A 5279-nucleotide genomic window follows, 5' to 3' on the forward strand; every position below is an offset into this window, starting at 1 on the left:
CAAAAGACCGATGAAAATGCGGATAAGTATAGTTGACTTCACGGTCCGTGTATTTTGTATTTATTGGTGACCTTTGTTTTTCCACATAAGTAGTAGGACTTTGAGCATTATGCTTGTTACCTAGATTTGTTCTATTTAAAGAAACTGGCTTATTAGAGCTGCTTGGTAAACCACTTCTTACAGCGTTGCTGTATGTTCCAGGTGTTGGTTTATTTGAAGCTGAAATTCTTTCCTCTCTTTTGCGATTTGGTGATTCTGTCACAGTTTTTGTTAAATCGTTGACGTGAGATGATTTTAAATTTACAGATTTAATCTCATTTGAAACGGCATTTAATTTGTCCCACAAACTTTTGGATTTATTTATAAATGCCTTATTGTTTACATCGATATCCGATTTAATGAGCTGTGTTTGTGTAAAAACTTCTTGGACGGATGTTAAAGCTGAATTGGTTTGAACTTTAACCGTATTTGTTAATGATGTAAATTTGTCTTTCATCTCTTGAAATTGATTGTTTGACGAGTCAATATGACAGTTAAGGGCATCATTTAAATTTAAAACTTCCTCAGAAGTTGACAATAAAAGACTTTCAATTCTCCTGAGTGCTGACATGGTACAGAAAGTCGGAGAGTTTGCCTTATTATTATTTTTGCGAAATTTATTGGTGGAGATACTTCTACGCGGGGTTGTAACCTTCATCGGTATAGTTTCCTCTTCATCGTCGGTCCATTCAATGTTGTTACACACATTCACGATACTATGATTATTTGCTTGAACGGTGTTTACAGACGTTTTTATATTTAAAGCAAGTTTTGCGAGTTTATCGGCTTCAATCTGACCGATTTCAGATCACGAGCAACGTGCGCCCACGTTACTTTTATATTTGATAACAAATGATCTATCTCTGACACATCATTTCCGGAAGATTTAAGTTTCCAGTTGTTGCTTTTCCAATAAACAATGTCATTTGTTATACCTCTAACTAAATATTCACTGTCTGTTTTAATGATAATGTTTGATAATTGATTTTCTTGTATTTGTTGAAGGCATTTTACGGCAGCATACAGTTCCCCCGTATTGTTTGTTTGCTTGTAAGATTCAGGAACTGGACCATTTATATTTTTGATGTTATTTGGTTCCCAAAATATACCATAACTGGCCTTTGCCAATGGCTTGCCGTTATTCTTGCATGCTCCATCAATGTATACTTCCATTATTTAAAAATATCCGAACAGTTCAGGAAAACGTTAACGTTGTTTTCGCGGGCTTTCTGATATGACGTGATGAACATGGTTTTGATTTATAAATTTTGCTTCGTTTGTCTTTTGTTACGATAAAAATGTTAATATTGATAACAAATAGTAAAATTTACCATACCGTTATACATTTTGAAGTCTATCAAACAGTAAAATCCATCGTAAATCACGAATCGAGTTTTCCTAAAAAAACAACATCCACAACGGACCACTGCAACTCGTCTCAAATGTAGAATACACTATAGGAGTGTCCAGTAATAACAAATAACTTCGAACAATATTAAACGATGCTTTAGAAAATAAATTCAACACTTTAAAAGTCCTGTGATCAACGGAAATAGATAATAATCCTGCATTGAATGATCGTGAATTTTTTAGGCAGCCATTAGACCTTCGTGACGTCACAGTTCACACACTCTTATTTTTTAATTCGAATTGGCTAATTCGAATTAACTAATCGCATTAGAAATACTTTATTGGTAATCCGAATTAAAAGTGAACGTCGTTAGGACAGTAAAGCGAATTTGACGCGCATTCCAATTCGAATTAGAATTGACGTTAGGACGTTAAACGTTTCGAATGCGAATTAAACTAATTCGAATTAGTTAATGCGAATTGAATTCGAATTAAGTGTGAACTCAACATTAGACTAATCACAGGCACAAGGCGTTCTACTTTGGCAGAAGGTCAGGCATTATCTGAAATACGACAAAATATAGTAAATAATTATTCACAACATGCAACTGGATGTGGTGATAACCAATATAATCACCAATCTAATAAAGTACAAATAAATGGTGATAATGAAAATATGTCACGACCGAACCAACAAACTTACCCATATGAACAATCTACAACCCATAGTCATAGTTCAGTGAATAATTCACAATTTGACCCACAAATACAATACAGAAATAGATAACTTCATCCAAGTCATTCTGGTGTACCTTCTGATGCATCGAAAATTAATATGAAACCATTACCAATTCTACGATGGAACAGAGGATATTTACGAATATTTGAATCAATTTGAAATATTTACTGAAATAAATAATTGGTATTACCTGAACAAATCTTTACATTTAGCTAGCGGTTTGAAAGGGGGTGCTCGAGTTATTTTAAGTGAATTTGATTCACATGAACGTAGATTTCCACTCCTTAGTCAAAGCGTTAAATAACCGTTATGGTTCCGTAAACAAAGCTGAAATTTTTAGAGCAAAGTTATTGACTCGTGTTTAAAGGGAAAAGGAGAGTCTTTCTGAATTGGCACAATCGATAAAAAAATTGACACGTCAAGCTTATCCTTGTGCTGAAACTTCAGTGACTAATACTCTAGCTCTTGATCACTTTATAGATTCCTTAAATGATCCAGATTTGAGGTTAAGAGTTAGAGAAGCTCGGCCTAGGGATGTTAATGAAGCTGTAGTTTTAGCTGTCAGACTCGAGACATATAAGCAAGCTGATAAGCATAGAAATCAATTAAAAACATTAACAATAATACCCCTGTGTTACCTATAAAGACAGAACCATTTCATCAAGAGAAAAATATAGAAACAATTATGCAAGAAATAGACAAGAAATGGGGGCTTCGGTAGTGAGTTATCTACCCTGTTTCAAGAAATAAAAGTTTTGAGCAAAAATAATCAAAACAGTGGTCCACAAGGTGAAAATAGGCGGAAAAATGACCAAAATAACCAATCATATGGTAGGAGTGGGCAAAATAAAAGACATGGAAATTATAATAATAGACAAAATAATTTCCAGAATAATAAAAGTACTTCAATGATAACAGGCCTAGGGGAAATAGCTTTTCTGCAGAAAATAAAAAAATTGAAAATAACCAGGGAAACTCCAGTCTGTCGAGCTCATGGGCCAGAGGTCGACAACAGTAGATGAGTCCAAAGCAATTAAGATTCAACCGGCAGGGGTGTTAAATGAAGGAACTTTTGTTTTAGCTGGAGTATTTGATAAAACAATAAATATGCTGCTTGACACTGGGGCAAGTGTAACTATTTTAATCAAAACATTCTGAGACTTTAGAAATGTATCATTACGTAAGGGAACCAGTCCTGTAAACAAAAGTTAGTATCTGCAACAAGAGATACAGCAGATTTTCTTGAAAAGTAAAGATAAAAATTCATCTAGGGAAAAACATGTATGAACATGAGGTTTTAATAGCTGATATTCCATCTGAAGGAATTCTGGGTATTGATTTTCTGGAACAGAATATATGTGATATAATATTAAAAGAGAAATGTTTGAGAATAAACGGGGGAAATGTTCCTTGTTTTAGAAATATGGAACCTGTTTCTTGGGTTGGTAGAATTACATTGTTTGAAGATTTAGCTTACCTCCATCAAGTGAGACTATAGTATCTGCTAATATACTTGATCCTGTAATTAAAGGCAAAACTGCATTTTACGAACACAAATGGTCTTTTGTTAGCCAAAAAAAGAATTGGAATTGATATACTGGGCCCTTTTCCAAAGTCAACAAGAGGAAATATTTTTTTATAAGTAATAGGGGATTATTTTACAAAGTGGATGGAAGCAAAACCCATCCAAGATATGGAAGCTACTACGGTAGCAAATACATTTATTGAAAGAATTGTTACTATTTTCGGAGTACCAATGGAAATCCACTCTGATAGAGGTTCAAATTTCTAATCTAATGTGTTCGCAGAAATGTGTAAGATTCTTGGTATAAATAAAACAAGATCTACACCACTTGGACACCAAGTAATGGGATGGTTGAAAGAGGGTACAGAACTATTGAAAATATGCTTTCTGGTTTTGTGTCCAAAAATCAAAAAGATTGGGACGATTATACATCATTATTAATGATTGCTTATAGGTCATCCGAACATCAGACAACTGAAATATCACCATATGAATTGGTACTTAGTAGACAAACAACCCTACCTGTTGATATGGCAATGGGGTTCCTAGTTCAAATTATGAACTTCCCACTTATAAAACAGATTATGCTTATAAACTGCCTGGTAGAATTAACAAAATACATGAATTTGCTCGAGATCGAATAAAAATGTCGTGACAATATGAAAAGAACCTATGACAGAAGTTCTCAATTAAAAATTTATAAAGTGAATGAGCTGGTTTGATTGTACAATCCAGTAAGGAAAAAGGGTATCAGCCCTGAATTACAATGTGCTTGGACTGGTCCTTTTAACATCATAAAGAAAATAAATGATGTAATTTTAAAAATCCAGAAAAACAAAAGGGACTACCAAAAGTTGTACATTATGACAGGCTCAAGCCGTATATATCCAATAGGATATTATAAATCCTTTTATAAAAAAATGGAGGAAGTTGTCAACTATCTGTATTATATAAAGTTTTTTAAAAAATGAGAATACTAATCTAATATTGACTATAATAAAAAAAAAACACAAAAAAAACAAAAAAAACCAGTAATTGGTACTTGTACCAATATTTAAATTTTAAAATTACAGATGAATTTATACAAATGTGGGTTCTGTCATAACTTCAAATACAACAATCTTTATGTTGGAAAGGCACATGCTGGACCAGCATAGTGTGTTTGGTTTTCAATGCCAAGAATGTCACAAAGTATTCATGAGGAGAGATTACCAACACTGGGTGTGTAAGAACGGTGAATCAGGGGTACAAAGTTAAAACTAGTTGACCGACAAACTTGTTCATTTGGAGAGAAGGAGGAAACTAAATATAAACAGTTCAAAAAAGAGATGAAACAAATGATAGTAGAAATTAAAGAGAGAAAACCAACCCAAACTGATGGAAATCATGATTTTCATAGATTTAATAAATCAAAACCAGAGTACAATAAAAGAAGAAATGAATATGTAAATGGAAATTATACCATTCCATAGAAAGCTAGACAAGAAGTTGCAAACAAAGAAAAATATCTCCTTGCCTATTGGGGACATTACTTTTCCAATTGGTAGCTTAAGCTCACCTAAGAAACAAGAAAGAAGGATAATTTTGGCTCCAAAAGAATTGATTGTGCCACCAAATCCAGCTTCA

The sequence above is a fragment of the Mytilus galloprovincialis genome, chromosome 9 (assembly GCF_965363235.1).
Source record: "Mytilus galloprovincialis chromosome 9, xbMytGall1.hap1.1, whole genome shotgun sequence".
Taxonomy (NCBI): domain Eukaryota; kingdom Metazoa; phylum Mollusca; class Bivalvia; order Mytilida; family Mytilidae; genus Mytilus; species Mytilus galloprovincialis.